The sequence below is a fragment of the Petaurus breviceps genome, unplaced genomic scaffold, assembly GCF_028583685.1.
Source record: "Petaurus breviceps papuanus isolate PSGF00001 unplaced genomic scaffold, PetGlider_PUasm1.0 184, whole genome shotgun sequence".
Classification (NCBI taxonomy): Eukaryota; Metazoa; Chordata; class Mammalia; order Diprotodontia; family Petauridae; genus Petaurus; species Petaurus breviceps.
The window spans coordinates 12,949,037-12,972,061 of record NW_027185793.1 but is presented as its reverse complement, the minus strand read 5'-3'; the positions used below and the strand labels follow the sequence as shown (position 1 = coordinate 12,972,061).

The following is a 23,025-nucleotide window of genomic DNA, read 5'->3' as shown; positions in this document are numbered from 1 at the left end:
CAGAATTTCATTACCACTTTACTTCTGAAGAGATGTTGCTACATAAGTTGCAACTATTTTTGAAGCTGTTATTTTATACATGCTCATCATGAGCACTGTAATAGAGATCATAGAATCATAGGATAATAAATTTACAATTAAAAAGGAAATCAGTGTAATCTATCCCCCTCATTTTACAGCTTTGACTAAGGTCACTCACAAAGTAGAAATGTGGTGTGATAAGACTAATATAAGACAAATAGCATTTCCCTGACTCAATCTCTTTCACCAACTCCCTCAACTTCACATCTATAATATGGGGAAGGCCAGGTCCATTTTCTTTCAATAATCTTCAGGGATTAGTTTACAAAGCTTCCACTAGGACATGATTGGACCCAGTGAAAACAGCTTCCTGATTATTTAAAAATCTGAAAATCTCCAGCCACAGGCAGTCAGAGCCCCTAGCATTTAATGAATTTCTGGAGATAATGTGAAATCACCATGTCCTGCACAGATCTGTCCTGATAACCAGACAAGTTGCCACATGGAGATAAGGAAAACTGCATTGAGAGAAGCTAAGTACTACCAAATTCTTCTTGCATCTTGGTAAGTGCCACCAAATTCTTCTTACTTATGGTAGGGCAAATTTTTACTGTAGCATAGCAAGCTTAATGTGTTAGGGCAAAGTTAACCTTCTTTAAATGCTGAACAACTTGTAAGTAATTCTTTTCATCCCATCATCAAATCTTAACCAAGAGAGGTGGTATAAGAGCCACATCTCCCATATTTGATGTAGCTATGGCAGGTTGGAATGAGATTTAAAAAAAGTCTTGTGATTGAATTGGGAGAAGAGCTTTGCAGATATGGAGGAGACCACTGTATGGGAAAAGCTTTCTACTAAGATTAGCTCAATGGGTATTTAAGGAGGCATGAAAGAGAGAGTCCTTGACTTTCATGGAGCATGAAATGAAAGCTGAGGAAACTTCATGGAACTGATGGTTGATCAAGTGAAGAAACCTCTTCGGATGGGGTGGTAACTGTTAAGATACTATGTGCCTCATTGTGAGTCATGAGACAAGACAATGAGAGCAGATGTGAAATGAAGATTTGAAAACTTGAAGTAGACCCAAGATGGTGGAGAAAAGCCAGGAAGTTGCCTGAGCTCTTCTCAGTTTCCCTCAGAAACAATGTTAAATCAAACCTCTAAACAGATTCTAGAATGAGATAACCTATAAAGAGGGAATGAAAATTTTCTAGCTTAAGATAACTTTGAAGGATTTCAAGAAAAGTCTGTCTCACTTGAGGAAGAGGGGAACACAGCCCAGTCCAGACAGTGTCCGAGTAAGTCAACAGAAGGCTCTTAGCCATAGCACAGGTCAGCAACTGAGGCCCCTTAGTCTTGCCTCAGCAGGCCAGCCCTGAGGTCTCTAGCCCCAGCACAGAAGGCAAACTGACCACACTTAAACCCAGCATAATAAATGTGAATAGGCCAAGACACTGCAGCACACTAGGCAAGCTGTCAGCCCCTGAGGCCCCAGGGCAGAAAGCCTATAACCAAGGCACTGACCTCTGGCACAAGAAGCTTAGAACAGTGTCCCCTGTGCCCTAAGAGCAGAGCTCAACTTTAAAATTCAAAAAATAGGCTTAAAATGAGCAAAAAACAGAAAAGAGTCCTGATCATAGAAAGCTACTATAGTGACAGGGAAGATCAAAACACAAACTTATGAGGACAACAGTGTCAAAATGCCTACATGCAAAGCTTCAAAGGAAAAGATGAATTGGTCTCAAGCCCCAAAAACCTTGGGAGAGCTCGAAAAGGATTTTAAAAATCAAATGAGAGAGTTCAAAGAAAAATTGCAAAAAGAAATAAGAATTATGAAAGAAAAAGTCAACAGCTTGGAAAAGGAAGGACAAAAATTGACTGCAGAAAACAATTTCTTAAAAAATGCAATTGGCCAAATGGAAAAAAATATATCAGTTGAAGAAAATAACTCTTTAAAAACTAGAATTCGCCAGATGGAAAGGGAGGTACAAAAGCTAGCTGAAAAAAAAATAATTCCTTAAAAATTAGGATTGGTCAAACAAGTGGAAGCTAATGACTTAATGAGATATCAAGAATCAAGAAATCAAACAAAATCAAAGAATGAAAAAATAGAAGAAAATATAAAATACCTCACTGGAAAAACAACTGACCTGGAAAATAGATGTGATATATATATACATATATATATACATATATACATATGTATAATATTATTGTATATCATATCATTATATATTAAGTATATATAATTTTATAATATAATAATTTAAAGAATTATTGGACTACCTGAAAGCCAGTATCAAAAAAAAAAAGAACCTCAATAGCACCTTTCAAGAAATTATATAGGAAAACTGCCCTGATATCCTAGAACCAGAGGGTAAAATAGTCATTGAAATTCACCAATCACCTCCTGAAACAGATCCCAAAATGAAAACACCAGGGAATATTATAGCCAAGTTCCAGAATTCTCAGATCAAAGAGAAAATACTACAAGCAACCAGAAAGAAACAATTCAAATATCAAGGAGCCACAGTCAAGATAATGCAGGACTTAGTAACTTCTACATTAAAGGATCAGAGGGAATGGAATAAGATATTCCAGAAGGCAAAGGATCTTAGATTACAACCAATAATAAACCACCAAGCAAAACTGAACATAACCTTTCAGGGGAAAACCCTGATGTTCAATGAAATAGGGAACTTTCAAACTTTCTTGATGGAAAGACAAAAGCTGAATAGAAGATTCAATCTTCAAATACAAGACTCAAGAGAAATATTAAAAAAGTTAATAGCATGTTTTTCAATAAGGTTAAACTGTTTACATTCCTATATAGGAAGATAATAATTGTAACTCTCAAGAAATGTATCTTTATTAGGGCAGTTAGAAGGAATATATATATATATATATATGTATATATATATACACACACACATATATATATATACAGAGGGTATGGATATAAGTTGACTTGGATGTAATAATATAAGATTACAGTGGTTCTGTAGTCTCAGTTTGATAGTCATTGCCTAATTGATAAATAGTAAAAGGGTATGAACAGACAGTTTTCAGAGGAAGAAATTAAACTTATATAATCATATTAAAAATTCTCTAAATCCACAGTTGATTAGAGAAATACAAAATTAAGCAACTCTTTTTTTTTTTTTTTTGCTTTTTGGAGGGCAGTCAGGGTTAAGTGACTTACCGAAGATCACACGGCTAGTTTTTTGCATTGTGTCTGAGGTCAGATTTGAACTCAGGTCCTCCTGACTCCAGGACCAATGCTCTATTCACTGTGCCACCTAGCCACCTAAAATTAAGCAACTCTGAGGTAGTACCCCACACCCATCAGATTAGCTAATATGACAGAAAAGGAAAATGATAAATGTTGGAGATGTAGGAAAATTGGAACACTAATGCATTGTTGGTGGAGTTATGAACAGATCCAACCACTCTGGAGAGCAATTTGAAACTATGCCCAAAAGGCTATAAAACTGGGCATACCCTTTGATCCTGCAATACCATTACTAGGTCTGTATCCCAAAGAGGTAATAAAAGAAGATAAATGAACCCACATGTACAAAAATATTTTAGCAGCTCTTTTTATGGTGGAAAAGAATTGGAAATTGAGGGGATGCCCTTCAATTATGGAATAGCTGAAGAAGCTATAATATATTGAATGTAATGGAATACTATTGTGCTATAAGAATTGATGAGCAGGCAGATTTCAGCAAAATATAGAAAGACTTACATGAACTGATGCTGAATGAAATGAGCAGAACCAGGAGAACATTGTATATAGTAACAGCAACATTGTGTGATGATTGACTATTGTAGACTTAGCTTTTCTCAGCAATATAATGATCCAAACCAACTCTATAAGTCTGAATGCAGAGCAAAACATGCTATTTTCACCTTTTTTTTTTAACAAAAAACAATGAATAGCAATGAAATAAGGAGCTTCCTTTTCCCCTAAAGTATCAGAATCAGATGTATTAACAAGCCACACAAGAGTTTTATTTCTGCATAGAACATGAACTTTTTCTAATCAAATGTCTTTTTTGCTTTTGTTTTACAAAAAAAATTTTACCATTCCTAAAAAGCACATAGCCTTTGTCATTTTAAAAGATCACAAAATAAGAATTCTTTAATGGTGTAAGCATATTCATTGAATGATTACAAACTGACTATATTAGTCTTGTATATGAAAGGAACTGACTATATTAAAAGATGTCTGTAGTTTTGTCCAGTTGCATACTAAAGCATGGCAAGATTGGAATTTTCTTGATGACTTATTTCAAAAATGTTAAAGAAATATCAATTATTGGGGTTGAATAGTGAATAGAGCACTGTCTCTGGAGTCAGGAGGACCTGAGTTCAAATCCGGCCTCAGACACTTAACACTTACTAGTTGTGTGACCTTGGACAGGTCACTTAACCCCAATTTGCCCTACTTTCCTCCCTCCAAAAAGCAACAACAAAAAAAAACCACAAACCAAGAAATATCAATAATTTTAGAACATATATCATTAGAACCACTTTCAGTATTTTACTCTGAGTAACAAATGTGAAAATATACCACTTTGTATGAGGCAGTAGAATGATTTTTAGGGACAGAATTGTCTGATAGTTGACCAGCTATTACAGGATTTCTATTGACAGGAAAACTGTAACTCTGCTCAATCTACTGGCTCATTTGGTAGCTACCATAATTCCAAAGCAGCGATAAGCATGAACAATATTTTCAGATATCTGCAAAATCTGCATAGTGATATAAAAAAAATTGGTAACAAAGTCACAAGTAATACTAATATTGCTAGGCTTTATTCCCTAAATTCAGAATGTAAGGGTGTGTGTGTGTGTGTGTGTGTGTGTGTACACACATATACATATACACATATATACTTATATATGCACATATAAATGTTTTTTTTCTTGTTCAAGTTCATGAACCCCAGGTTAAAAATACTTGCTCTCTTTAGAAAGGACGTAGGAGAATAAAGTCACCTTCTTTCCATAAACTTATGACAAGTATTGTATAAGTTATGTAATAGTCTCTGGTAGTACTTACAAATGATGAAAAATAATTTTCCCCAAATGGCAAGCTGGCCAGACTGTTGTCTATTTGCTAAATAAAATACATTAGCTTTTACATTAGGCTTTGTGAATTAGAAATTGGAGACAAACTAGAGCCATTGTTCTCTAAGAAAGACTGGCCAACCCAGAAATCAGAAGCCTGTGCGATGTTGCAAAATAAAAGCACCAGACATCATCACAAAGGAAGGAGGCTATGGTATTAATGTCACAGATATAACACAAAAGGAAACAAAGAGAAACAATTCCTTTGCATTTTTAGATTTTGTTCTTCATTGTTGTTTGTTTTGTCCCCTTTCTGCTTTCTCTGGTTTTCATGCTTCTAATTTTCTTAATATTTCCCTTAATTTTTTTAATTTTCCCCAACTGTAAATGCATATTTCAATAAAAATAAGGGAGGAAAAAACTCTGCATTACATGCATATCTGCAAAACTGTCTGCTTTAATAAATTCATTCCCCACGACCACCTAGGTGCCATAAGCCCTGAAGGAGGTGAGCCATTCACCTTATGATAGAAGGAAAAAAATGGTTTCATATCTAGATCATCCAGATATGACACGAAACTTCTAGGGACTAAAACAACAATGAAAATGCCTAGTGCTTTGGCTTTGACTTTTTGCCCAGAAGAAAATTAAATTAACAGAGCTAAAGACATCTTTTCAAATAATATTACAAAAACACTAGTACTCAGTTTTCTTGATAAGAAGCAACCACTTGGTGATAAGTAACCTTTCTGATCTTTTACATTAGAAGAGTAATGTTTTTTGTAATAGTTTTCTCTCTCCTACTAGCCCTATATGTTTTCCAAAGAAAACAGTAAATTAAAGGTTGCAACAATGAATTACTCCTTATTTCCAACCTCTACGAGGCAAGAAGATTTATTCTATGAATCCAATGGCTCTCTATTGTTATCTTTACTGGCTGTATTTGTCTTCACAAAAAGATATGTTTCCCTTCCATCTTCTCTCTGTTATATAACTTACTGAAATTACAAAAGCTAAATTCAAACACAAAAATATTTAGAAATGTCTCTATTGCTAATTTACAACCAACTGACCATAACACAATCAATTTTTAATTAAAAGATTTGCCACAATCTGGAGCCAATGAATCTATTGCAGTGGCAGAAAAATAAATAATATTAAAATTAGATTCTATTTTTAATAAAACATGAACTGTCTTAAAAATATGGAAAATAATGGTGGTGGTGGTGATAATCAAAACCTGGCTTTGCCTTTAGTAGGGTGTTTTAGTGTTTTGATAGATTAAAAAATGAAACAAAATAAGATTCATATTAAACTCAAAAATAAAATCCTTTAATGAGATTAAAATAATTAATACTCATGGAAACTGGGTCTTGTCATACCATACAATCAGACTTCAAACTGAATACCCAATCAAGCTGCTGATCTAGTTCCTCATTAATCTTTAGGAACTTGGAAATTTCTACAAATCAGATGTGACTTTACCATACAGCTAACAGTTGGGGTCTAATCCCACAATGATGCTGAGACATTAGAACAAAGAAGAGTCATGCTGAGCTCACCACTACTACAAAGGAATGTGGTGTCAAACACAAAATGTTGCAAGACATATCATTTTTCCAATACCTTTTATAGCGTTTTTCTTGACTAACTCTGCTGCTCTCTCCACAGTTGTTAATGATAACAGTGACCTCCTTCAGAGATCCTTCCTTCTTTTGGATTTGCTTTTCCTGGGCACCCTGGTTTGTCCTATCATGGCATTCTGCTTACTCTCTTAGATACACCATGCATTTTTTCAGCCTCTAGTAGGGTTCTCTCCCTCAGAACTATTAGTGATCTTTGAAACTTTGTAATATGAGAAATATACTTCAGAATTCATTAAATGCCACTACTCACCAGGTCTCACCAACACCATTCCCACAGGGAAAAGGTAGCATATATGAGAATTTTCTGAGGATAAATTCCAAAACATGAGAAAATTAATTTTCCAAGACTCTTTAGGTACATTTTTTTCTCCTGAGGTCTCTTCAGAAAGAATAAATTCTGGGAACTGAATTGACATAAGCAATTCAAATTAAGTATAAAAAATGTCCAGTATAATTTTTTGAAACCTGAAAACCCTATTCCTTAAGAGGCAAGGGAAACCTCTTCCCTTTTCTCTTTCCTGTAAGTTCTTAAGACCAAATAAAAATTAAAAATCATCCATTTTCCTTTCCAATGGAAACCCTTTAGTAATAAAATGAAAAGCCTTCAGCCTTCCTCTGTGGCAACAGCTCCCATGGTTACCTAATTTAATGATGTTGTAAAGCTCTAATGGTTGCACACTCCACATATAACACATTAAAGTTTGGTTCAGGCTGAGAAATAACCTGACATCAAAGCCTCTTAAGGAAAGCACATTCATTAGCCATGAAATCAGGAAATGAGAAGTGCTTGATTTTATCCTTAAAAAATGAAAAATCAAAATGTTAAAGTCAATGGAAGCCCTATAAAAAGTCCAGAGAAGACTATCTTTCATTATTCCAAATTAGTGTGAAAGGGATGAACTTACATCACATTATTTCAGATTAACCCACATTATGCTGTATGTGTTCCTCTTAATACACATTCATGAGTTCTAAGCTGTCAAATCCCCTGAGGACAAATAAGAATGCCAAGACCTGCTAATGATGCCAGGGATGAAATAGCTAATGCTCCAAATATTCCTCTGAGAAGGAAGTTTGCTATTTAAATAATTGAGAGTGTTTGAAGGAAAAGTAAAAAAAAAAATTAAAAAATAGACCATAGAGCAATATCAATGTATTTATTATTCCTTTTACAAGTTTAGAAAATTCTAAGTACTCTTCAGAATGCATAACTTTACATTTCATTCCTATTTGTGCTCTGGGCTCATTAGAATATTCAGGAACTACTCAAATATTATGAAGGGTCTTGGATTCCCACTAATCAAATAGCATGATTCCACTACAGTTCCCAGCTCGCTTTTGCTTAAAAGTCTGTTTGGTTTAGCATATCACTAGCGCCCTCGATGACAGGGTGAAGCATTATGACAAAGTCATGTTTTGGCCCAAATAAGGGGTGTAGATGGTGGGGAAATTCTGCCAATTCCTTCTTTCCTCTTCACATTACTTTCTCTCCACATTGGTCTGTATTTATTAACATATAATGTGGTTTCCACTAAAGTCCTACTGCACTGTGGCATGGAGATGACTCTGGATTCTGTTTATACTAATAAAGGTGCTACTAAGATGGAAAGGCATATAGGCCTGGCAATATACCACATGTTTAGTTCAGCAGCCCAGCTAAGTTTGGAGAGGCTCATAGCATCCACTTTGGATGCAAGGTAATGCATTTTCCTTCAAAAGCAACCCCCAGAGACCAAGTCTAGAGGGTTTGAGATCTGTGTCAGTGGAAATAGTATCCACATCAGCAAAACCATTGAAGTTTATTTATTGGTACTTGTTTGCATATTGCTTTGTAAGCATTCTTTAATCCCTTCATGTATCTTTCCATCCCCAAAGTAAATCCTGAGCTCTTTGGGAGAAACTGTGTTTTGTCTCACATCTCCCAATTCTCCTCATTGTTATAGTGCCTAGTAGATTGCTTGACATATAGTGAATGCTAAATAAATATTGCAAATTAACAATAAAAGTCAGTGGCAGCTTCTAACACCATTGACCTTAGCCAACCTGTTTTCTTATTTTTTCCTTCATACTTATGAAATGAATGAAGTGATAAATTAAAAAAAAACCATTTCCTGAGTACCTACCTTATTCAAAGCACTGCTGAAGATATGGCTAAGTAAAGAGCATAGTCCTGACTCTTAGGGAGTTTGCTATTTTGTTGGAAAGACAAAACATGTACACTTGGAGGGATAACCTACTATAAAAAGTCATGTGTTGTAATAAGTACAAAAAGAAAGAGAAAACTACAAATAGGTTGTGATACTTCTGGCATGCCTTCCATAGGCAGGTAGGTAAGTAGTCCAGTGGAGAGTGAAAATGACTGGAGTCAAGAAGACTTGAGTTCAAATCCTGGCTCAAATACTACCATAGGCAAATAGCTTAACTTCCGTCTTCTTCAGTTTCCTCGTCTGTGAAAGAAGAGGATGAACTTGATGGCCTCTATGATCTCTTCCAGAGTATGCTGCCATACTATTACATTCACAGAGATACTTATGATATTTACAATTTACAAAGCACATTGTATACATTATAGAATTTGTAATGCAAAACAATCTGATGAGATTATTTAGATATAATTATCCCAGTTTTATGGATGAGGAAACCCAAGATTAAAGAAATGAAGCCAGGATTTCAACCCTTATTTTTTTAGGTCTAAATTGTTCTCATTCCACTGTATCACCACTGATGCTCTACACCAATTCCCTGTCTGGTGCAATCTCCTCTTTTCTTGCTCTTTTCCAGGAAATCATTACTATCATCCATTCCTCTTTCCTCAGTTCTTCACATCAAAGTCTCCAGTAAAAAAAGGAGGCAGATTTCCAACTTCTCCCAGACTCTGCTATTTCTGAAATAAGTGTATAACATGTCTGTAAGTTCTATAAAGGATTTTATTTTTCTAAACCAGGAAGGAACTTTAGTCTAAAATTAGCATAGAAGAAGAAAGCTACAAATTCAACAATAAGACTTAAAACTTAGAACAGTAGGTAGCTGTAGTCCTAAATGAAAAAATATTAATGGAAGTAGGACTTAACCTTCCACGGCTTCTCCCACTCCCTATGTTTCTTTCTCTTTATCCTTGGAATGACTGCAACCCAAATCCTTTCTGGATGTGATGCTGGCCAAACTTCTCAGGTTTCTAATGAGTAAGATTATATTTGGAAAAGAGCTTTTGAATTATAGTCAGAAGCTAAAGGATTGAATCTGAATCTGCTATTTGACATTGAGCAAATCACTTAAACTCTCTAGACCTCAGTTTCCTTATTTGTAAAATAAGGGGGTTAGAGTAAATAATTCATATAAAGTCTCTTCCAACTTCCAACATGTTTTATGTAGTTTCATATATTTAAGGTTGTTGGCAATATCAGCTCTTTCTAGAATCAATTATGGGAATACTACTTAGGGAATGTCCTTCTCCTGCCTGGCTCTAATGCCATAGTCTTAATATCATTTTGCACTGACTTGTTTCTTTTCCCTCTTGCCTCTTAGAAGACTGACCCTCACTTTGATCTATACTTTTCTTTCTTGGTTTATTTTACTTAAGCAATTACATTAGCTGCTTGCTAAAACCAGTTGTACTCAGGTGAAATATGTTGCTTCTCTAGTTTTTCTTCTAGGCTATAACTTGGCTCTTTGTCCTAGTGGCCATTTATTTTTCTACATTTTTCTTGTGTGGAAGATGCCATTGCTCAATAAATGCCTGCCACACTTAATAAATGCTGATTGTGTAGCAGGCACAGGGCAAGGTGATGGAGAGACAAAGACTAAATTGAGAAATTCTTTGAGAGTTTATATTCTACTAAGAAAGTAAACTCGTACACAGATAAATACATACAACTTATATACAAGGCAATTTTTGGAGGGGAGGGGGCAGAATATTAGAAACTAGAATAATCAAGAAAGGTCTCTTGAAAGAAGTGCCATATGACCTAATCCTTTAAGGAATATAGATGTTCTAAAAGGCAGAAGTGAAGAGGGAGAGCATCTGAGACATGGGGACAATCTACAAAAGAACAGAGGTAGGAGGTAGAATGTCCTACATAGGGAACATAAAATGGGAGAGTTGCTGAGCTATAAAGTTCATCCACATAAGAGGAGTAATGTGTAATCAGCATGAAAAGGTAGGCTTTATATGTTTTTCTTGAGATGCAAAGACATACATAAAATAAAAATGACAGGATGAGGAAAAAAATATGTAGCAAGTCAATCCAAAAAATCAGGAGTTGCAATCATTCTATCTGATAAAGGAAACACATTTGCAAAAAACAAAAAGGATAAATAAGGAGATTATATTATGCTGAAAGGAGCCCTAAACAACAAATCAATGTCAGTGATAAGCCTTTATACTCTGTATGCCTTCGCATACAAATTCACAAAGACAACATTATCTAAGCAACAAGAAGACATAGAGAGTAATAAAATTATAATGGGATATTTCAACGTCTAATAGTTTGGGATCCTAACAGAAAGATAAACAAAAAGAAAAATATGGAACTGAACAAAATGCTGAAGAAACTAGAGTGAAAAGACATTTCACAAGATGAAGAGGCCATCAAGACTAACAACTTGACTTGTTCAAGTGATCCCATTCCATTCTGGCTCCTCCAACAGATTGCTCCCTCTATCATCCTCACTCTTTTATTTATTTGCAATCTCTCCCTGTCCTACTGTCTACAAACATGTTCATGACACTGTTGATCACTCTCTCCTTTTTGATACTCTCATCTCTCTAGATTTTCAAGATACCACTCTCTCCTGCTTCTCTTCTGCCTATCTGACTAGTCCTTCTCTGCCTCCTTTGCTGGATCCTCCTCCAGTTCATCCCCTTTAACCTTAAGTGTCTTTAAGGATTCTGTCCTGGGTCTTGTCTCTCTTTCATACTATTTCACACAGTAATCTCACCAGTTTCCATCGTTTTACTAACCATGTCTCTTCCAATGATTCACAAATGTACCTATCCTGCTCCAATCTCTCTGCTGACCTCCAACATCACATCTCCAACTGCCTTTAAGAAATCTCAAACTGGATGTTCAATAGACATATTAAACTCAATATATCCAAAATAGAACTCATTATTTTTTCTCCTAAATGCTCCTTCCATCCTACCTTCCCTGTTACTGTAATACTGTCCTCCAAAGTTTTAGGCTCACAACCTAAAAGTCATTCCAGATTTATCACTATCTCTTACCTCCCACCCCCATGTACAAACCCTTGCCAGAGCCTACCATTTTCACCTTTGCAAAACCTCTAAAATATGTTCTGCTCCTCTCAGCTCTGAAACTGCCATAACTCTAGTGAAGGCCTTCAATCACCTCGTGCCTGGATTATTCCAACAGCCCATGGATGGGGCTGTCTTCCTCAAATCCCTTCCCACTCCAATCCAGCCTCCATTCAGCAACTAAAGTGATTTTCCTAAAACACAAATCTGATCCTGACACCTCCCTACTCAATAAACTCTAGTAGCTTCCTATTGCCTCCAGAAGCAAATACAAAGTGCTCTGTTTGGCATTCAAAGCTAAGTCTCTCCTACCTCTACCTTTCCAGTCTTCTTACAAGGTATTCTCCAACACATACTCTTAGATCCAGTAATTCTGGCCTGCTGGCTCTTCCACCAATGAGGCACTCTATCTGTGGGTTCTGGGCATTCTTTCCAATTGTCCCCCATGCCTGGAATGTTCTTCCTCATCTACTCCAAATACTGACCTCCTTGGTTTCCTTTAATTAATTCCCAACTGAAATCCCACATTCTACAGGAACCTTTCCATAACCTTCTTAATTTTAGTGCTTTCCCTCTGTTAGTTATTTCCTATTTATCCTGTATAAGCTTGCTTTGTACATATTTGTTTGTATATTATCTCCCCCATTATATTTTAAGTTCTTTTTATGGCCAATATTTTCTTTTGCCTCTTTTTTGTATCTCTAACATTTAGCACATGGTAGGTGCTTTACAAGTAACAAAACTCATAACACATTAATGGATTGAATATACCATCTTCTATATTGGACTACAAAAGAATATACATATTTTTAGTACCACAAGGAACTTTTACAAAAATTGACAATATAATAGGGCACAGAAATATTGGAAAGAAATTCAAATAGGCAGAAATAGTTTATACCCTTTAAAAACCAAAATGCAGTAGAAGTAGTCACTGGTTCTGGGAGCACAAACAAAAGATACAGACCCAAATGTAGATTTAATAATGAAATTCCAAAGAACAAGTGGGCCAAAGAACAAATCACAGAAACACTTAATAACTATATAAAAGAAAATAATAATGATGAAACAACATACATAAATTTCTAAGATGCAGCTAAAGTCATCCCCACGGGAAAAACTATTTCTTTGCAAACATGAATTAACACAATAGAATAAGAGGGGATTAATGAACTGAATGTTCCTTTAAAACATTAGAAAACCAAAAAAGAAGTATAGCTAAAATAACCATAAAAGGGAGATATTAAAAAGTATAGGGGAAATAAATTGGAAACAAAAACAATAGAAATGAGCAATAAAACTAAAATTTGATTCTTTGAAAAGACCAATAAAATTGATAACTCTTCTCAGTACCTCCACTGCTGCTGCCTCCTCCTCTTCTTCTTCCTCCTCCTCCTCTTCCTCCTCGTCCTCCTCCTCCACCTCCTCCTTCTTTTCCTCCTCTTTCTCCCCATCACCACCATCATCTTCCTCCTCCTGCTCCTACCGCTGCTGCTTCTCCCTCCGTTCCCTTGGAGCGGACCATCCTGGTGCCTCTTGTGAAGCTGCAGCTGAGGAGACCCCCGGACTCACCATGGCCGACGAAAAGCTGAAGGAAGGAGTCAAGACTGAAAACAACGATCACATTAATTTGAAGGTGGCAGGGCAAGATGGTTCAGTGGTGCAATTTAAGATTAAGAGGCACACACCACTTAGTAAACTAATGAAAGCCTATTGTGAACGACAGGGTTTGTCAATGAGGCAGATCATATTCCGATTTGATGGGCAACCAATCAATGAAACAGACACACGTGCACAGTTGGAAATGGAGGATGAAGATATAATTGATGTATTCCAGCAGCAGACAGGAGGCGATTACTAAAAAGAGAATCTACAACTCTACTCCAGAACTGTGCTTCCAAGGAAAACAATACATTCACAATTAGAAAACCAAGATTTGGTTCATCCACATCCTGACTACTGCACTATAGTTTTCCCTCTTCTTTGATTCCCTTCCCCATTCCTTTATTGTACATAAAGTAACTGGTGTATGTGCACAGGCAAAAAAAAAAAAAAAAGATATTCTTTAAAAATTTGATTTTTCACTGGAGAACAGAAAATCCAATCAGCAAAATAAAAACAGAGTAAGGATTAAACACAACAAAATCAGAAGAAATGAAAAAAAATAAAAAGAACACAAAAGAAAAAGAAATATCTTCAAAAATATAAAATACCCAGACTATCAGAAGCTGAACTAGAGATCTTAACGCAATCTTCAGAAAGGAAATAGATCTATCTGTAAAGGAACTACCAAGGGCAGGGAGAGGGCCAGGAATCCTAGTCTTGATGTATTCGCAGGAGAATACTATCAAATTTTTAAATAATAATTACTACTCGGACCTCAAGAATCATTTACCTTAAGAAATCAATAACCCTTCAATAATCCTTTTTTGAGACAAATTATAATCTTACTACATAAAACAGATAACTATATAAAATTACATAAAACTTAGAAAGAAAACTATATGTGGGTATCATTCATAAATAATGGTTCAAAATTTTTAAGCAAAATTCTATCAAAAAGACTACATTAATTTTCCCAAGAAATCATTCATTATGACCAAATGAAATTTATACCAGGGATGCAAAAATGGTCCAACACTAGGAAAATGATCAACATAATTAGCCATATTAAAATCCCAGACCAAAACTACATAATCATCTCAATAGATTCAGGAAAGGTCTTTGAGAAACCTACTTTATGCTTTTAAAAATGGAGTAGAAAAAAAACAAAAATATATAGACATAGAAATATATTTTATGATTTCACAAAAGGCATCTATCTAAAGGCAAAAGCAAGCATTATATGCAATGGGAATAATTGGAATATTTTGCAATAAATACAAGATTGAAACAAGAATGCCCAGTTCCATAGTATTACGTGATATATTTTTGGAAATATTAGCAACAGCAATAAGACAAGAAAAAGAAATTAAAGGCATAAAGTTAGGTAAAGAGGAGATAAAACTATCCCTATTTGATTTGTTATGCCTGGAAAATTCTAGGGAATCAACAAAGGTACTAATTGAGACAACTGATAACTTCAGCAAATTTATAATCTACAATATAAACTTTCAAAAATTAACAGAATTTCTATATAATAAAAAATAGTAAGAGATCTCATTATAAATAACTACAAAATGCATAAGAAATCTGAGGATCTACTTACCAAAGAACACAAAAGACTTGTATAGATTCCATTGGCTATAGTTAGTATTTAATAAATGCTGACTAACTCATTAACTGACAAAGAGCCATTCTCCAATAATTAATGGTTTTAAAGGACATGAAGTTTTAGCATGAACAAATGGAAGCTATCAGAGACCTAGGAAAAAAAGACTCCCAAATTAAAAGAACTCTGAAGTTCCTCACTCATACCTTTCATATTGACAAAGATGACAAAAGATGAAAAGGGCAAATATTGAAGAGACTTTACAAGGACAGGAACACCAACGTACTGTAGACAGAGCTTTATGTTTCTCCAACCATTTTGGAAAACAATTTGGAATTATATTACAAAACTCATGAAAATGTGTATCCCATTTTACCCAGAAATAGCTATACTATGCATATAACACTTTGAGGAAAAAAGTGAGGGAAAGCACCTAGATTATTTATTTTATGTCACTTTTTTCTTGTAAAAAAATTTTTTTTGGAAAAAAAGTGAGTATCCATCAACAGAAGACTGCCACCTTGTGATGTAGGTATTGCAAACATCATTATCTCTATTTTAGTAGACTGAAAAACTCAGACCTAAAGAGGTTAAGTGACATCAATGATGCTATAGCAAGTCAGTAGTAAAGACAAGACCAAGACCCAAATTCCTAGTCCAGTGTATTTCCCTCTATAATGCTCTGCTCTCAGAACTGGTAAGAAGTTGAATTTATTAATTGTATGCACACACACACACACACACTTTTTTAAAATTTTATTATATCCTGAGTTTTAATAGTAGACTAGACTTTATCTGACCCACACAATCTATGGAAGTATTTCTCATGGTTATTTTTATTTTTTTGTTTTTTTGTTTTCCTATTACCAGGAATGGGCCTAACTTCCTAATGTACCCTGAGTTAAACTGGGATTACAGTCTTGGCTGACTGTTGCCGAGAAGTTGTATATAGCATAAGCACGTGGGATTGAGTGAGATGTTAAAATGGTGAAGCCCCCTCAGTGTGAGATATGGTTTGATCTTTCCTGTTACTGACCCCCACGCTGCACTGCTCCTATATTTCCCACAGAAAGTCTTGCTGAGAAGTCAGGATACTTCACAAGCTAAGGAAGTATATCAGGTGACAGAGTAAGGCCAGAAAGTCCCAATCCTATTTACCCGGACCTCCACCTTCTTCTTGGACCCCCTCCCTTTTTGCTGAACAAACAGTTCCTTGTTTGGGGGCTTTCTGTCCTTTGTTGCTGGGGAGAAGTTCCCCGAGTTTAGATTGTGAGCTCCAAAGTCCAGCCAATGGGTGGGTGGGTGTTCCACCTTGGTGGTCTATATGAACTTGCTCTGAGCCATACTCCCTTACACTCCATCCGGGACAATGATGGGTGTGTCTGCCTTTCTTAAGAAAAATCTCTAGCTGATTATTTTGAGGTCACAAACACCCCACACAGGATGGAGAATCATGGTACTTTCATCCTAGTCCTAACTCTACCACTCTTAGTTGTAGGAATGATTTTGTACAAATTAACAATAATATACACCTATGCTACTTTAAAGTTTAAAAAGCACTTTCATCTTATCTCACCTGGAGAAACTCCAATCCCAACTTTCACAGTGATGAACATCCTAGTCAAGGCTACCACAGGTTCAAGAAACTCTGCAGGTCAACAGCCACTAAGAAAAAGATTCACAAATCTCCACTAATATTCCTCCTTTTTCTAGTCAACCAAAGGATATAATTCATTCAAAACAAAGACATGAAAGGAACTATTAAATAGCAACTTATAAGTAGCCTCCAAAATTTGAGGCCCAACTTCTGACAAATATATATACTGTTTATTGGAGGACTGAACACAAATAAATGGGGAACCTTTGGGGGGGCACACATACAGAGAACACATGTGACCAATGCACACATGTGGAATGGTGCATATCTAGGGAACCCATGACCAGAGCACGGTTATGGAAAGGCAAATACAGAAGGAACATATCTCATCATGGTAAATAAATGAAAAACAAGCTTATGCTTTCAGTATTGTAGAACCACTGAAACAGTCAAAAGTAAGCTGAGAAAACCATCATATATTCACCAATTCAGCTCATTTACTGGGCAGAGTCTTTCCCCTTCATTTTGGTAAATATGTCTGTTGATTCTTGATGAACAAAAGGATGAGAGAGCTTAAGTACATTTTAAGACCATCCCAATATAGTGTGGCTGAGTCACACAAATTTATGGTCCCCATAATGGTTTAATCATTGTATGAGAAAAGAATTTTCATAATTGGGTAAATGGTAAATACAATAAAACAATAGAGATGACAAAGTGTCAATTGAAATTATGATCCAGAATATCTGTGTTTTCTTTACCATCAACATTCCATAACAAGGTATATGTTCAGAAAATCTTAAGATAAGAAAAAGTCCCATTAGTCGAGTTAATGCTGTGAGTTGAGGGTCTCGGCCTTCTGGTTGACATAAGGAGAAGGGTTCTCTGAGAGCGAGACAAAGCTGGGTCTGTTTGGAATTTATGACCTCTGAATGCCTATGTTAAATCCTACTCCCAGACTTATCTGGTCTCTGGAGTGGCTGAGATAGAAAGAGAGACGTTATTGTAAAATGAGGCATAGCAGTCTGTTTGAGTAATTCAAACTTTGGCCAAAATACGATGTTAAGTGATTATCATTCTATATGGCTATTTTGCCTCTTTATATGGTGGGGAAATCCAGTGAGGGTAGAAACAAAACACGCTCTTTATTCTGCTCCACAGCATGAGTCCTGAGAGGATCTGGATGGTAAAGGAGTAACTGCCATAGTCACATGTGCCAAACAGATTGCTATCCCTCCCCCCATCCCTGCCCTCCACTTTATTCTTACCTTCATTTGCTCCACAGACACACTTTTCTCCAACATTGGATGTCTGTTGATGTAATCAAACTATTCTTACCATGCCTACATCCTGATGGTCTCATGCCGCCACTGTTCAACATTGCTCTGTGCTGCCCAAGTCACCACTAACTGATGGCAGGTATGGCTCCAATAAACTTTGACATCTTGGACTCTGTTTCTGCTGTCAGTTTTTGGCATCAGTGAGTCTTCAGTTTTAAGGGGAAGAGCAGTCTATTCTCATGCTCTTTTAGCTTACATCTCTTATGTCTTACAACTTTTAATAGAAAAGCAAAGTCCCAACACATACCAGACTAAAAACAAAGTCCCTAGCACTTTTTAACATTGACTTCCTGATCAACAAGGGCAAAATTTCTGTCACAGTACATTCAATATGTCATGGAGCTTGAAATTCCTTGTGACTCCTTGCTTAATTGGTGATCATTAAGCTGCACATAGCCAGGATCATTGGAAAGGCTACCTCCTCCACACCGATAAGAATTTTCTGGCTTGCCTCCCCATTTTCTTAACCCAGAAATTCTTTTGGTCTCCCATGCATTCCTAGGCAAATGGATGGAAGAAAAACCAAGCCTACGGAATAAAATCATTCCATATCCAGGACTTTTTAAAATATACATGTGTCAAACAATAAGCCTACTATTACTATAATCCTATAAAATAGATTGTGTAAATAAAATATTCTCGTTCATATATGAAGAAACAGAAACTCAGAGAGTAGTAAATAATTTGTCCATTTCCTTCTCCAGCTCATTTTACAGATGGGGAACTGAGACGGACAAGATTAAATGGCTTGCATAATTGGAACTTATTCTCCACCTACTTTAGGAAATCTTCTCTTCTTTGCTACCATCTGTGTGTATTCAGGAGCTAAAAATATTCTCCATATCAAGGGGATGGAAGAGAAGGTGCTAAAGCTATTTTATTCTGCATTGTCTAAGGCTGCACCCCGCCAGGACACCTAAAAATGTGTCAGAGGCTCGCAGGCTACAGCAGTCATTTCTTTTGATCAATTCTGTGCTACTCTCAATAGTCACTAGCTTCAGGGACTTCTGACTTGAAGTTAGAAAATTCCTCATGTCAAATTTCTGCCTATGAATCTCAAACCATTTTAGGAAATGGAAGATCTCTGCAAAGAATACCCCAAATGGGATCTTGAAGAGTTGGACACAAATGACTGAACAACAACAACAAGAACAGTCCAGAACTTTACCAAAATCAGACAAGTAGAACCTTGAGAGTCTAAATCTCTTTTTTTCCCCAGGAAATTAAGGCCTAGAAAATGAAGTTTTCTTTCTGAGAGCCACACAGCAAGGTAGTGGCAGATCCAGAGGTATCCTAGGTACCTTGATTTGTATTTCCTTACTATTTCTATTATGCCATCTTGCCTCTCCTGAAAAAGTTAACACTCTGCGGATTCCATTTATGCCAACTGTTTTTTTCTGGCACACCTAGAAGAAAGAAAGTAAAAAGAAGATGTAAGTGAAAGGTCTGTATATTTATTTAACATATATGCAGAGTATATCATGTGAAATGCCATCCTGGATGAATCAAAACCCAGAATTAAGGTTGCTGAAAGAAATATCAACAATCTAAGATATGAAGATGATAACTACTCTTATGACAGAAAGTGAAGAGGAGTTAAGAAGCCTCTTGATGTGAATGAAAGAGAAAGAGTATGTAAAAGCTGGCTTAGAGTCTAACATATAAAAACCCTTAGATCATGGCAACTGGTCCCATTTCTTCCTAGAAAATAGAGGTAGAAGAACTTGAAGTAGTGTCAGATTTTATATTCTTGGGCTCCAAGATCACTGCAGACAGTGACTGCAGCTATGAAATTAAAAGACACTGACTCCTTGGAAAGAAAACTATGACAAATCTGGACAGCATACAAAAAACCACAAATATCACCTTACCAACAAAGTCTGTATGGTCAAAGTTATGGTTTTCCCATTGGCAATGTATGGCTGTGAAACTTAAGACTATTAGGAAAACTGAACACTGCAGAATCAACACTTTCTAATTGTGGCACTGGAGAAGACTTCTGAGAGTCCCTTGGACAAAAAAAAAGAGATAAATTCAGCCAATACTTACAGAAATTAATCCAGGCTATTCACAGGAAGGTCAAATCCTGAAGCTGAAGCTTAAATACTTTGTCAACATAATGAAAAGGTGAGAATCATCGGAAAAGACCCTAATGTTGGAAAAGATTGAAGGCAAAAGGAGAAGGGGATATCAGAGGATAAGATGGATAGATAGTGTAATGGAAACAATGAACATGAGCTTGGACAACTTTTGCGAGATAGTGGAGAATAAAAGGATCTGCTGCACTATGGTCCATGGGGTCACAAGGACTGAGCCACTAAACAACAATAAAAGGAATGATATTTTGACACAATTTGAATTAGGAAAAAAAAGTAAAGACAACAGAGTTAGATAAGGTTATAGTCAGAAGTTTACAGAACTAATTAGCACAGCCCTTGACTCAGTCTTTCCTCACCATCGTGGTAAATGTCTTTTATTCTATATATCTGTCTTGCCTTTTTATATATTGATTAATCTTGTAAGGGCAAAACTAGGTCTGCTTTTCACTCTCTTCAATGAATTAATTCTGAGAAAATATGGTAGAAAAATGCCAAGGGGAAAAAAAAAACTTCCCCCTCCCCCACACCTATCCTCTCTTTTATTCTCACCTTTGTTAGCTCCATGGGTAGACTTTTTCCCATCACTGGATATTCAGGTATCAAAAGCTCCTTAATATAGCCTTATGTCTTAATGACAACTAAAGTTTATTTCAACTAAATAAGCTAACATTTTTACACTGTGAAGGTGGAAATTTTAGGATTTAGAGCTGAAGAGAACCTCAAAGCTCATCTAGTCTCATTCTCTGATTTTACAATTGAGTAAATTGAGGCCCAGATAGGTTAAGTCATAGGTCATACAAGTAGTGTCAGGGGTGTAATATGAACTGAGGTCCTCTGACTTCAGAGACAGTCTTATTTCTTATATAGGAGAACCAGGATTGAAACTATGTGTGTTAGATTTATTCTATTCTCTCTGTTTTTTAGGTACATGAGGACAGTATTTTTTCCCTATGATACATCTACTCTCTACCACAGAACACATGAGCCATAAAGAAGTTTAACAAATATTTGTTGTTTGAATTATTCAGCAAAGTGATGCCACATTTGATCTAAGCTTCCTTTGTATCTAAACAGATAAGTTTCCAGTTGACTGAATTTGACCATTTGGAGAAAAAATAATGATTAACCTGGCAATACAAGCTTTTTTCCCCACAATAAATTCTTGTAGTTCAGCTCATATTGAATATGCAGCATAACCATGAGTGTTCTTTTTTCCTGGTAAGCAGAAGGGCCAACTGGTGGCATCATATAAAGAAGATTCCTAGAAAAATCACATCTACATAGTATAAAGAAATCTCAAACCATTCTTTTTTTGGCCTGTTTTGTATCTTGACTGACAATCTGTGTGACCTGTGACTTGGAGGATCACATAAGGTACATGATCTACATCCTTCCAAAAGTTACTTCCCTAAATTCACTTGGAGCCCAGATTCATTCAAGGAGCAACCTGAACCCCCAAAATCAAGTTAGTTATTTCTCTCTGGGTCATTATACCCACACTTAGTGGTGTGTCAGTAAATATTTAATAACTGGATCTCTGTGGGGGGGAATGTACACAGGGAACACTTTTAAATTTAATCTACATTATAGGGGTGTGGGGGAAGGAGAGTAGAGATGGCAAAGTAAGAGAAAGCCTATGTCACTCACCACATTTCCTTGACAAAGATCTAGAATATACACCAGAATAAATTCTAATTGGTAAATCCAAGAAAAATTCACAGTGAGTCATTTTTCCAAGCCAAGGAGGCTTAGGGAAAGAGACAAGAGAAACCTGCAGACCCTAGAACCTAGCAGCACAAGGGGAACATTCTAGTGCACAAGGTTTGAAAAAAAAAGTCATGACTGGGCACAAGGACAGTAGCACTGAGTACAGGAATCCAAGTACTAGTGCAGTATGCAGGAACAAAGTCAGTCTAGCAGCTCTGTCCATCGCTATCCAGGTCCAGGTCCAGGTCATAGATCCAGGGCAGAACCATTCAAGTAGTCCCAGAGAAGCTTTCTTTAATGGAGTTCTAGCTGCACACTGAACAAAGAACAAGCTCCGGAAACAAACAATGGTTGTGTGGTTCCAGTCCTGTGAGCAGAGCAGGGATTATTTGTAGCCTCCAGCCCAGGTGAAACCTGCAGCCGAGTTAGAAGGACAGCAGTACTAGACCAGAAAGAAACAGGCAGTTCAGTTGCTCTGGACCTGAGGAGCCTCCCAGTGGCTGAGCCAGCAGCAACTGCTGAAGCTCCCAACGAGACCCAAATCTGGGAGAAGACCTTGGAGAGCTCAAACTAGGAGGAAAGTGAGTAGACCAGGTCCCAGGTTACATCCATTTAGGAGCACTGAAAGCTTGCACGTGCCCAACCTGAGATGTGAAAGCAGCAAAAGGTTCCCTGAGGGCCTCACTACAAAACAAGAGAGAGACTTTAAAACTGGAAATGATTTAAAATGGACTTGTAAAATGAGCCCTTCAGTCTCTCAATATTATCATAGAGACTTCAAAACAGAAAAAAAAATTGTTTTTAATTTCCTTACAGTTATTAATGCAACTATGTAAACTCTTTAATCCAATGTTGAGGAGTTATATTATTAAATATAATTGGAGCCAGTATATCTCAGGAGGGAACAAGAAGAGAAGAAAAAAAAATTGTTATAAAATAAATTCTGTGTGTATTCAGTTGAATCTGGAGAGTGTATTCAGTTGAATCTGAAGAATAGTCAGTACTTTGCCTCTCTCAGCTTGGGCTTTTCTTTATATAAAGTATTAGCTCTTCCCTGTCCTGCCCCTTCCTGT

The 23,025-nt window shown here is 36.3% G+C and overlaps 1 pseudogene; it reads left to right on the top strand.

Annotated features, from left to right (window-relative positions):
• Nucleotides 1-13,412: 13,412 nt before the first annotated feature.
• Nucleotides 13,413-14,049, top strand: LOC138161271 (small ubiquitin-related modifier 2 pseudogene; annotated as a pseudogene).
• The last annotated feature ends 8,976 nt before the right edge of the window (nt 14,050-23,025 follow it).